This window comes from Cherax quadricarinatus, chromosome 58 (genome assembly GCF_038502225.1).
Source record: "Cherax quadricarinatus isolate ZL_2023a chromosome 58, ASM3850222v1, whole genome shotgun sequence".
Lineage (NCBI taxonomy): Eukaryota > Metazoa > Arthropoda > Malacostraca > Decapoda > Parastacidae > Cherax > Cherax quadricarinatus.
The window spans coordinates 10,719,555-10,732,925 of NC_091349.1; the positions used below are offsets into that span (position 1 = coordinate 10,719,555).

Below are 13,371 nucleotides of genomic sequence, written 5' to 3' on the forward strand. Positions count from 1 at the left end.
ATATACATAGTTGGATGAATTTTATTGTAGCCAGCTGACCCAGTGGCTTACGCGCTGGCCTGGAGTTCTACGACCCACTCGCCACGAGTTCAATCCCCGCCCATGGTATGGTATGATTCAATACACGAGAGGCTACTCCAGGGAAGCTACCTCTATGGAACGCAAGATTCAAACATTAATTTACTATTCAGGAAACACAGTAATAAAAATGTATAGGAAATCAGAATTGAGTTAATTGCATTTTCTCCTTTTGAAACACACATTTAGAACGAAAAATGTTATACATTTTAAAGGTGATGTCTGGTATTGGAGTGACGCTGGTCGCACGAATTATACTGAGGGATGGGGGGAGGGAGGTGATATTTATGAGTCATTACAATACAATTAGGTCACTGGGTTTATACGCCCAAACGTGTCATTATCTCAGGGTATATACACTGTGAAGTGCGTGTCTTCAAGGGTGTATACGTATGCATAAGTGCCTCTCAGAGTATATACTCCGAATAGTACGTATTTCTAACGGGATATATATACCGAGAGATTTGTATCTTTCAAGGTATATACACCAGTATATACTTCTGAGTGGTTAGAGTTAAGAAATGCGTGGTGTGCTCAAGTTACGGTTACTCCTGAGGAGAGTAGGATAGTAGTGTTAAGGAGGGGAACTTGGAAGGGATTAAGAGGTTGGATTCCTTCAGGGGTCAGAATATACCAGTTTCAATTGTCGGAGCGAGCTTCCTGTGGAGGAAGGCTCAGTAGAAGAAGAATAATAAGACTTTAGAGACAATAAATAGAATTATGCCTCATCGAAGTCCCTTCATGACAATATGGGTGTGGAGGCCTTGGTAAGTGCTTTCTCGGGTTACATCTCGTCACCATTGAATTATGGTTAAAATTATAGATATAAATCTAAAGAAAAGTAGGTCAGGGTTGAATTGATGAGATCATTTAATTAGCCCTGATGTAAGGAGTATAGTTCTGATTGATCTTTCAAGGTATATATACTCAAGTTTATATCAGAGAGTATATAGGCCAACAGATATCTCTTACGATATATACATGAAGAGGTGTGCACCACTCAGTATATGCACAGCGGTGTTTATTTTCAAGGGAAGCCCAAATATATATAAACAGAGGTGAATCTTTCAAGAAATATACGCCAAGAAGTCTTTGAACATATGCTTATAGAAAGGTTGAAGGAAGGAGGTGAAGGAGGGTTTGAGTGCTAGGAGGCTTGGACATCCAACAGGCTCGTGTGACTGTTAGATAAGAATTGAGGCCAGTGGTTTTTATGATTTGATCAGATGGAGCGTGAGCAAGGTAACTTGTATGATGGGATTCATGGAAACCGGATAGTCAGACTCGAGTCCTGGAGGTGGGTAATACAGTGCCTGCACTATGAAGGAGGGATGGGAAGATTGTGGGTTGGAGGGTCATCTGTCTGAACTGTATGTCGGCACACCTCTGGCAGGACAGTGAGTGCATGAATAACAGTGAAAGTGACTTCTTTGCCGGATCACCCTACCTCGATAGGAGACGGTCGGAGTGGTAAAAAGCAATAATATATATGTGTGTATATATATATATATATATATATATATATATATATATATATATATATATATATATATATATATATATATACCTAGACTGTGGGACTGAACACCTCACATCTCATTTTTCATCCATTGCCTACAATATATTAATAGTCTCTTTATTCGACTGAAGAAGCCTACAGCACGAGTGAAACGTGTCGGCAATAAAGACCTAAATACTGCACATTTAGGTAAGTCAATCAAGGCAGGAGCCTCGGCTGGAAGCTGAATCCTCCCTCTAGTAATCACAAGACAGACTTGCTAACCACCACCTTCATCAACCCGACGGAATTAAAGTATCTTATCCCTGTTACCCCTTACTCTAGCTAACACAAACTACCTACTTCTCCTTAATAATAATAATAATAATAATAATAATAATAATAATAAAGTGGCACCAGTGAGTTTATTCCAGAAAAGGGAAGAACTACCCACGAGGGAAGGCAGGGTAGTTATTACCACCAGGTTAAATATTACCCCTCTAGATATTTCTAGCATTATATTATTATTATTATTATTATTATTATTATTATTATTATTATAACTTATAATGCTGTGAAGCGATAAAGGTGAGCGGGTGCGAGAGCATCCATCACTACTGCATCGCACACAAACACAACCTTCGACTTTATGAGTGCGATATTTTAGGCGAGATGTTGTCGTTGACGCATCTGAACTGTGCGTCAGTGATGACGTCAGCAGGCAACTGTGCGTCACTCATGATTTCAGAAGGCAACTGTGCATCACTCATGACGTTACCAAGCAACTTCGCGTCAGAAATGATGCCATCAGCAAGCTTTGTCAGTCATCATGTCAGTAGCTAATTTAACGTCATTCATTTTGACGTCATACCTCTGACTGGTCTCGAGGGTGTCTCTGACAGCCAGGTCTAAGACCAGACTTCCCTAGTAACAAGGTGACCAGACTGTGCAGCCTAGCTTGAAGCATGGCTGCCAGGGTAGACGAGCACTAGAAACTGCCCATATGTACATCACAAGTTCCTCACTAACGTCAGTGTCTAACGACTGCGTTTCCTATTAGCGCCAATAACCATCTTTTGCGTTATATCCTGCTGGCATCGGTTTACAATCTCGCATTTTTTTCCCATCCCACTGCTGCCACTAATTCATCGATACGAGTTACTTTCGAGAGTGGTGAAGGTTAAGTCATCCGTCTTCGTCTTACAAGTGAGTGTAATTAAAGGACTTCAATCTTTCTTCGAGGGAAGATTTCCAATGCTATGTTTTAATTTTGTCATTCTTCGCTGAATGTTTTCTATCGAATTTATATCCATTTTGTAATATGGAGAGCAGAACTGAGCTGCGTAATCCAAGCGAGGCCTTACTAATGATATATAAAGCTGTGGTATAACCGCTGGGCTTCTGTTGCGTACACTTCTTGATATAAATCCCAGTAATCTGTTTGCCTTATTACTTACACTTAGGCATTGCTGTCTTGGTTTAAGGTTGCTGCTTACCATAACCCCCAAGTCCTTTTCGCATTCTGTACTGCTAAGTTCTACATTATTTAGCTGATAAGTGCTAGGGTTATGAACATTCCAGAGCTTCAGAACTTTGCATTTATCTACGTTGAACTGCATCTGCCACTTTTCTGACCACGAATTGAGTCTGTCTAAATCCTCCTGAAGTTCCGTGACATCTACGTTTGAATCTATTATCCTTACCATCTTCGTGTCATCAGCGAATTTGCTCATATCACTAGTAATTCCCTCGTCAAGGTCATTGATATATAAATAACAGTGGGCCTAAAACTGATCCCTGTGGAACGCCAAAATGATCCTTCCTACCTACCTACCTGGAGGTTACCTACCTGGAGGTTATTCCGGGGATCAACGCCCCCGCGGCCCGGTCCATGACCAGGCCTCCCGATGGATCAGGGCCTGATCAACTAGGCTGTTACTGCTGGCCGCACGCAGTCCAACGTACGAGCCACAGCCCGGCTGATCCGGCACTGACTTTAGGTATCTGTCCAGCTCTCTCTTGAAGGCAGCCAGGGGTTTATTGGCAATTCCCCTAATGCTTGATGGGAGGCTGTTAAACAGTTTTGGGCCCCGGACACTTATGGTGTTTTCCCTTAGTGTACCAATGGCGCCCCTACTTTTTATTGGGGGCATTTTGCATCGCCTGCCCAGTCTTTTACTTTCGTAGGGAGTGATTTCTGTGTGCAGATTTGGGACCATTCCTTCCAAGATTTTCCAAGTGTTGATTATGATATATCTCTCCCTCCTGCGTTCCAACGAGTACAAGTCAAGTGCTTCCAAGCGTTCCCAGTAGTTAAGGTGCTTGACAGAACTTATACGTGCAGTAAAGGATCTCTGTACACTCTCTAGATCTGCGATTTCACCTGCTTTGAATGGAGATGTTAATGTACAGCAGTATTCCAGCCTAGAGAGAACAAGTGATTTGAAAAGGATCATCATGGGCTTGGCATCTCTCGTTTTGAAAGTTCTCATTATCCATCCTATCATTTTCTTTGCACGTGCGATCGTGGCACTGTTGTGATCCTTGAAAGTGAGATCCTCAGACATTACTACTCCCAGGTCCCTTACATTATTTTTCCGCTCTATTGTATGGCCGGAGTCAGTAGTATACTCTGTTCTAGTTATTATCTCCTCCAGTTTTCCATAACGGAGTAGTTGGAATTTGTCCTCATTGAACATCATATTGTTTACTGTTGCCCATTGGAAAACTTTGTTTATATCTTCTTGGAGATTAACCGCGTCCTCAGCAGATGACAGCCTCATGCAGATCCTAGTATCATCCGCAAAGGATGATACGGTGCTGTGGCGTATATCTCTGTTTATGTCTGATATGAGGATAAGGAATAAGATGGGGGCGAGTACTGTGCCTTGTGGAACAGAGCTCTTCACTATGGCAGCCTCCGATTTAACTCTGTTGACCACTACTCTTTGTGTTCGATTTGTTAGGAAGTTGAAGATCCATCTCCCCACTTTCCCAGTTATTCCTTTAGCACGTATTTTATGGGCTATTACGCCATGATCGCATTTGTCAAATGCTTTTGCAAAGTCTGTGTATATTACATCTGCATTCTGATTTTCTTCCAGTGCATCCAAGGCCATGTCATAGTGATCCAGTAGTTGTGAGAGGCAGGAGCGACCTGCCCTGAACCCATGTTGCCCTGGATTGTGCAGATTTTGGGAATCCAGGTGATTTGCAATCCTGCTTCTTAGCACTCTTTCAAAGATTTTTATGATGTGGGACGTCAGAGCTATTGGTCTATAGTTCTTAGCTAATGCTTTGCTGCCACCTTTATGGAGTGGGGCTATATCCGTTGTTTTAAGTGACTGTGGAATTTCACCCATGTCCAAGCTCCTCCTCCATAGTGTACTTAGGGCATGCGAGAGCGGTTTCTTGCAGTTCTTAATGAAAACAGAGTTCCACGAGTCTGGGCCCGGGGCTGAGTGCATAGGCATGTTGTCAATGGCTTTTTCGAAATCTATCGGAGTTAGGGTAATGTCGGAAATCTGGCATACATTTATGGAGTTTTGAGGCTCATTCATGAAGAAATAATTTGGGTCGTCGATCCTCAGACCGATTAGTGGTTCACTAAACACAGAGTCGTACTGGGATTTCAATATTTCACTCATTTCCTTGTTGTCATCTGTGTAAGTCCCATCCTGTCTGAGTAAGGGCCCGATACTAGATGTGGTATTTGCCTTGTTTTTGGCATATGAAAAGAAATATTTTGAATTTCTTTCAATTTCACTAATAGCTTTAAGCTCCTCCTGCCTCTCCTGGTTCCTGTAAGAGTCATTTAGCTTAAGTTCGATAGTTTCCACTTCCCTGTTCAGCGCCTCCTTTCGTGTATCAGATGTTCTAGCACTCCTGAGGAGCTCAGTGACTCTTCGTCGTCTTCTGTAGAGGGAGCATCTTTTTCTCTCCAGTTTACTCCTGCTCTTCTTCTTTCTTAGGGGAATATGCCTAGAACATGCTTCGGCTACCAGGAAGTTGATCCTTTCAAGGCACTGGTTTGGATCCATGTCATTTAAGACATGGGTCGTATCCAGAGAAAAATGTGTTGGAAAACGCCAGACCTTGTGGAATATATTGTGATATCTTGAGACTTGGCCTCCTGTTTCTGTTTGCGATGAAATGAATCTTGGCTGTTAATCTTCATTCATACCTAGTTCTGTTAGGGGACTCGCTCGAGCCTCCATGGAGACCACGTAGTGAATTTCCCCATGGGAACTGACCTCTAGTCAAAAATTAGGGGGTAGGATGGAGGCCTTTATAAGCTCAGGAAAGCATTGGTTGTGGCTGAGTGAAACTAACTCCGAAGTAACGTCATTGAAGTTAAAACGTTGTGTAGTTTTAAAAATAGGCTAGACAAATATATGAGTGGGTGTGAGTTGGACCTGCCTAACATGGACCAGTAGGCCTGCTACAGTGCTCCTCTCATGTTCTTATAAGCTTTGTGTAGGGATTCGGTGGCCAAAGTCAAGTCTATTGGGGACAGACCTGAGGCTCTGTATGAGGTCTTGGGACCTGGAGCTAGGAGCCTGACTGGTCTTCTAGGAGTGATCTGCTAAGGATTCTTATACTATAAGTGAAAATTAAGTTTCGTCAGATAATTGTGTTTCCCCCATCTCAATTATCTTGTATCTTTTGTATCTTGCCCAGTTATCTTAGTATAAGATCCCTCCCTTTTCTCGTTATTTTAATAAAGAAATAAGTATTAATAAATGATATCTAGGTGTCATATAATATCCACTTTCCTCTCCTCCATCTCTGATTTGCTGTTTTTCATAAGACTGATTTGTATTGACCTAGTTAAGTGGGAGTTAGTCGCCAGTAGTGTGTAGGGAGGGAATATCGTTTGAAATTACACGTGGGCAAACACTAGGACATGTTAGAAAACGTTTCTGTCCCAGGGCCGAAACGTTTTCTAATAAATATGCCCTAGTGTTTTCTCGCGTGTCATTTTAAACTAATTTGATGATATCAGTTACCAGGGTTTAAGTTAGGTTAGGTTACCTAGCGTAACCAGGGAAGATGGTGTCCATATTGTCACGGCTCATTATCCTATTACGTCCCCATACGGGGGGTAAGAAGGGTGTACCTTTCTCGCCTGTGACATGACAGTATCATGTGTAAGAAAGCACTCAGGTTGTGTGTGAGAAAACTCCAGTACCTGCTGCAAGTACTATTTTAGTGTTGGCCAATAAGTATTTGTGTACCTAATTAAAAAAACTGGGACTTGTTGATGGTCGAACTGCGGCAAGCTTTTGTTGAACTGTCCCATCTGCAGTGTACTCACCTAATTGTGGTTGCAGGAGTCGATTCATAGCTCCTGGTCCTGCCTCTTCGCTGGTCGCTACTGTGTGTGTGTGTGTACTCACCTAGTTGTGGTTGCAGGGATCGAGTCACAGCTTCTGGCCCCGCCTCTTCGCTGGCCGCTACTAGGTCACTCTTCCCACTCCATGAGCTTTATCATACCTCTTCTTAAAGCTATGTATGGATCCTGCCTCCACTACATCACTTCCTAGACTATTCCACTTCCTGACAACTCTATGACTGAAGAAATACTTCCTAACATCCCTGTGATTCATCTGAGTCTTCAACTTCCAACTATGACCCCTTGTTGATGTGTCCCATCTCTAGAACATCCTGTCTCTGTCCACCTTGTCGATTCCTCTCAGTATTTTGTACGTCGTTATCATATGCCCCCTACGTGTGTGTGTGTATGCTCACCTGTTTGTGCTTGCAGGGGTCGATTCATAGCTCCTGACCCCGCCTCTTCTCTGGTCGCTACTAGGTCCACTCTCCCTGTTCAGTGAACTTTGTCGTATCTCTTCTTAAAGCTATGCATCCTACCTCGTGAGAGAGAGAGAGAGAGAGAGAGAGAGAGAGAGAGAGAGAGAGAGAGAGAGAGAGAGAGAGAGAGAGAGAGAGAGAGAGAGAGAAAATATGTGTAATGTAGGGCAGTAATGGCGTACTTTAATCCATATTAGCAGGTGTGAGATAGCAGTGGGGAGGTGCTCCCCACCCACAACTAAATGCAACCAGTAACAGTAATAACAGCAACCACAATCACAGAAATCTCAACAGCCATGACCACAACTAAACCACCACTACCACTGTGGGTGTTGATGTGTGGATGTTGATGTGTGGGTGGTGATGGGTGTTGATGTGTGGGTGGTAGTGTGTGTTGATGTGTGGGTGGTGGTGTGTGGGTTGTGGTGGGTGGTGATGTGTGGGTAGTGGTGTGTTGATGTGCAGGTAGTGGTGGGTGTTGATGTGTGGGTGGTGGTGGGTGGTGATGTGTGGGTGGTGATGTGTTGATGTGGTGGTGTGTGTTGATGCGTGGGTGGTGGTGGGTGTTGATGTGTGGGTGGTGGTGGGTGTTGATGTGTGAGTGGTGATGTGTGGATGGTGGTGGGTGTTGATGTGTGGGTGGTGGTGGGTTTTGATGTGTGGGTGGTAGTGTGTGTTGATGTGTGGGTGGTGGTGTGTGGGTTGTGGTGGGTGGTGATGTGTGGGTAGTGGTGTGTTGATGTGCAGGTAGTGGTGGGTGTTGATGTGTGGGTGGTGGTGGGTGGTGATGTGTGTTGATGTGGTGGTGTGTGTTGATGCGTGGGTGGTGGTGGGTGTTGATGTGTGGGTGGTGGTGGGTGTTGATGTGTGAGTGGTGATGTGTGGATGGTGGTGGATGTTGATGTGTGGGTGGTGGTGGGTTTTGATGTGTGGGTGGTAGTGTGTGTTGATGTGTGGGTGGTGGTGTGTGGGTTGTGGTGGGTGGTGATGTGTGGGTAGTGGTGTGTTGATGTGCAGGTAGTGGTGGGTGTTTATGTGTGGGTGGTGGTGGGTGGTGATGTGTGGGTGGTGATGTGTGTTGATGTGGTGTGTGTTGATGCGTGGGTGGTGGTGGGTGTTGATGTGTGGGTGGTGATGGGTGTTGATGTGTGGGTGGTAGTGTGTTGATGTGTGGGTGGTGGTGTGTGGGTTGTGGTGGGTGGTGATGTGTGGGTAGTGGTGTGTTGATGTGCAGGTAGTGGTGGGTGTTGATGTGTGGGTGGTGATGTGTGGGTGGTGGTGGGTGGTGATGAGTGGGTGGTGATGTGTTTCGATGTGGTGGTGTGTGTTGATGTGTGGGTGGTGGTGGGTGTTGATGTGTGGGTGGTGATGTGTGGATGGTGGTGGGTGTTGATGTGTGGGTGGTGGTGGGTTTTGATGTGTGGGTGGTGTTGATGTATGGGTGTTGATGTGTGGATGGTGATGTGTGGGTGGTGATGGGTGTTGATGTGTGGGTGGTGGTGGGTGTTGATGTGTGGGTGCATGTGTGATGGGTGTGTTGATGGATGGGATGGATGAGGGGAAAAAGTGGATGAGGGTGGCGCTAAGGGGAGGAGGTGGGGTGTTAGTGGGGGGTGAAAGCATTGGAGAGTATGGGCCAGGATGGTGAGGATGAGTTTGGGAAATGAGGGTTGGGGAGAATGGATTGGGGTGGGGGTGGGGAAAGTATGTGGGGCGAGGGTGGGGAAGTATGAGTGGGGTGATAGTGGGAAGATGGGTGGGGAGAAAGGGGGTAATAGTGCGGAAAGAGTTGTTGAATGGAAGTGGGTGGGGAGAATGGGTTGGGAGATGGTGAGGAAGTGGGAGTGGAAGATGGGGATGAGTGGGTGGGGTGAGCGGGGAGAAAATGGGTGGAGATGAGGGTGGGAAAGTTAATGAGGTTATGGTGGGGTAGTGGGTAGGGGTGAGAGTAGGGAAGGTGGGGCGAGTGGAATGGGGTGAGTTGGTGGGTGTAAGGGTAGGAAAGAGGGAAAGAGTTCGTGGGGTGAGGGTGTGGGTGAGTGTGGGTGGGGGTGAGGGTTGAGTGTGGGTGGGGATGAGGAGGAGTGATGGTGTGAATGTGGGGTAAGAGTGGGTGGGGGTTATGGTTGTGGAATGGGTAGTTGGGGTGATGGTGGGGGAGTGGGTGGGTGGGTGGGTTGTTGTGAGGGTGGGGGAGAGAGAGAGAGGCTGCCTCACCTGGGGATCAATACGCCCTACCGCCCCACCACCCGCACATCCCTGCCAGACGCACAACCATCCTCCTTCTTATCTTTCTCCACATCACCTTCTTGGTAGACCTATCAGGCAACTGTATAACAAGGGTGTCCCCCACTGTCCTCCAGAATGATGAATAACATCATGAACTTCACGTAATGTAGAAGTGGGTTTGTGCGCGTCGTACGAAGTTACCCATTTATTCGGCAGCATGTTGGGAAAATGTTCAGTGTGGCTGGTGGAAGGTTAAGAGGAGGAGGTTTGGGTCGGTGAGGACCGCGGGGACGGGACAAGGACCCTGTTCTTGCACGTGTGCTGACGCGTGCAATCACTGCCATACAGTGAGTGCTTAGCCCACCCTCGTGTGTCCTGAGGAGTGATAGACAGTTAGGAAGGGAGAAAGACAGTGAGGCTGTAAACGGGGGAGGGAGTTGAGTGACCGTACGGTGTTCGCCCCAGCCCCGTTACAGGACAAAGACCGAATACTGTGTACACTAGACCTGCCATCATTCTCCCATGCTAAAAGTACGCCGAACATCCCTCCTCCATGTAACCCAAGAACTGCTTCAAGTAATAGCCACATTGTATCCGGACACTGCCTCTTTCCATGATCTCCTGTTAAATGCTCAAGAACACGTAGCTCATAGTATTACAAGTGAAACCTATCACAACATCACTGCCAGTGTGTTAAAATCTTCAGGGAATCAAAATACAATAAAAACACTGCCATATAACACCCATTAGACTGGTCGAGATCTCAGTCCAACACTGGTAAGTTGCAGGGTTATATCATCTATTTTTAGTATGTGGACGTTCGTGCGCGTCACTGTAAGGGGTAAGATATTGTATTTGTTATAATAGCGTTGGGTAGGTGAGGTTAGTCTGGCGTACGTGATATATATGAGACGCTAGCTGGCCCCCGCCTGGCCAGGCTAATCGCTGGTACTGCATTTTGGAGTAGCGGCAACGTCGCCTCATCTCCCACTAGTTCCAGTGAATAACTAATTTTTGGATGAATTAAGTCACGGAAACATGCAAATATGTGTGTAACCAATTACCAGACAATTGATAGTAAATATATAACACAAGAAAAGTTGAAAATATTGAAGATGATAGGTCGCATTTGGGGCAGGAGATGTGGCACATCCGCACTCCATACACAAGCTCATCTTCTCCCATCGAATTTTGCCAAGAGAGGAGAAAAAAAAAGGTCTTGTTTGGGATTGTTGTATATTTTTAATGTTTCTCAATAAAATCTCGATGGGGAATATGTGACTGTAATGGTATTTGTGTTTATTAAAGGAGTTCCCCCTGGTGGGCATTTAAATGGCAAGATTTTAAGTGCGTAAAGATTCGCTGATGTAACAAGCGACGCGCGTGGGGCAGGGGGGAGGGGGTAGGTGTTGGGTACATATATTTTGTTTATTCTTCCTCCGTCATTATTCATTATGCCTTTTGTTCCGTTGTTTTCCAGTTGTCCTCTTATTAAATGTTTGTGATGTTCGAAAGACTTGTTACTGGGGAATTGTTCCTTACTTTGAGAATGGGGGGTTGAGGGTTGCGGAAGTGTCCTTGGCTATGTCTAACGGCCGTTGTGGCGTAGGCCTATAGGCCGGCTTAACCCCCAGCTGCCCGACTCCAGTTAAAATTCTACCATATACCTCAGTCTTTCATCCGTGAGTACACTAATCTGTAATAGCTGCCTGTGAGTAATAACCTTATCTCGTGATTAGATATGTTGATGGGCATGCTACTTACATTCTAGGTACTTTTATAGTCGATTTAATGATTTGTTTATACTATGATTTTTATAGTTCAGTTTCTGAAACTCATGAGTACTTTGCCATTTCGGTAATACTTTGGGTAGCTGTAAACGATAGATTAAACAGATAACACGACTTGGAATGGTGTTAGGACCTTCCTAGTATGCAGTAGTCGTACTGCAGCTCTCCTGCTGCGATAAAAACTTGTTAAAGAATGGCATGCGTCAATTATCTTGTGTGCGTAAAGTTTACGAACGTCATTTTGTGACACTTATAGCCAGAATCAGCTTGTGTTATTTAAATAGCCATGGAGAGAATTCCATCAAGATTTGTAAGGTTACACGATTCTTTTTTTTTTTTGTTGATGGAACGTAGTATGAAGTCTTGTAGACCTAAAACTCTTAAAAAATGTGTAATGTAGATCTACTCAGCAGATTATTAGCTAATATAAAAGTTATAAATGCATACCTGTTGATATAAGTATAAAGTTTCGTTTACTTTTTCCAGTATTTGCGTTGGATGAGAGTAGGTCCTCCTTTGCTTGTGTCTGTAGGCTTAGTGACCTGCATTTTATGAGCCAGTAAACGTATTGACGTTTGCATAGTCCAATGGGTCTACAATTGAAATCACTCAAAGACTGTAATTGTACCCCAGTAAACTTACAGATGTTTTCAGTCTAGTAGGCTATAAGCCTTTGCATGAGACAGTAGCCCTACTAACATTCGCAAGGACCAGTATGTTAGCTAACCTTCCTTGCATGAGCCAGTAGGGTTACTAACCTGCCTTACATGGGTCATTAGGTCTAATGACCTGCCGTCCTTGGACTAGTAGGTCTAATGACCTGCCTTCCTTGAACCAGTAGGTCTAATGACCTGCCTTCCTTGGACCACAAAAAAAGAAGAAACTGCAGTAGGCCTACTGGTCCATGCGAGGCAGGTCTAAGTCCCCGACCCACCCAAGCCACTGGCCCAGTAAGTCTAATGACCTGCCTTCCCTGGGCCAATAGTTCTAATGATCTGCCTTCCTTAGGCCAGTAGGCCTAATGAGCTGCCTTGGACCAGTTGGTCTACTGATCTGCCTTGCATGGGAACAGGCCTACTGATCTGCCTGGCATGGGTGAGAGCTACTGATATGCCTTGCATAGGCCAGGCTTGACCTGCCTTGCATAGGCCAGGCTTGACCTGCCTTGCATGGGCCAGGCCTACTGATCTGCCTTGTGGGCCAATATGTGTACTGTAGTGGCTAGTTATTAATACAAACTTAACTAACGTTATTACCCCGATTTTTTTGAGGGATAATTTTAACTCAAGTGTCGTGTGTATTGATTGTACAGTATGTAAGTGTCGTGTGTATTGATTGTACAGTATATGTGTCGTGTGTATTGATTGTACAGTATGTGTGTCGCGTGTATTGATTGTACAGTATATAAGTGTCGTGTGTATTGATTGTACAGTATACAAGTGTCGTGTGTATTGATTGTACAGTATATAAGTGTCGCATGTATTGATTGTACAGTATATAAGTGTCATGTGTATTGATTGTACAGTATATAAGCGTCGCCTGTATGATTGTACAGTATATAGCTTTTTATTGATGAATACTGAATGACATTTATTATTATTATTTTTATTTTGGGGACGTGTTTCCGTATGTCACACAGCCCCTGGTGAAACAGGAGGCAGCCAGGTTCCATTAAAATGAGGGAAGGACATGTTCAGTCCCTTGCACCAAGAGCCATTCACCGGCTTCAAGAAACTTTCCTTGAAGGGAAAGTGGTATGTATATCTTGCCACTTGATTCCTTAACCAACGTGATAGAGCCAGTCATATCAAATTTAATGGTTTGAAAAAACTAATTAAGATTGATTTTGTCCTGTATTTTTTTTAGGTTACTTGATTGCTTGAAATTTTTATCATCAAATTAGAATAGGTATATTTTTCGGAAGTATTTATCAATATTTTATTCTACTGAATAATCTTACGG

The 13,371-nt window shown here is 44.5% G+C and overlaps 1 protein-coding gene across 3 annotated transcripts in view; it reads left to right on the forward strand.

The window, feature by feature from the left end:
- Utx (Utx histone demethylase) overlaps positions 1 to 13,371 on the forward strand; it is an 806,852-nt gene that overhangs the window by 720,304 nt on the left and 73,177 nt on the right. Inside the window, exon 1 of one of the 3 annotated variants that reach the window (XM_053790166.2) lies at positions 9,838 to 10,396. The exons of the other annotated variants lie outside the window; for them this stretch is intronic. The gene's annotated coding sequence lies outside the window, so the exon portion shown is untranslated. Of the gene's footprint in view, positions 1 to 9,837; positions 10,397 to 13,371 lie in introns of those variants that run through there. 3 annotated transcript variants of the gene reach the window in all.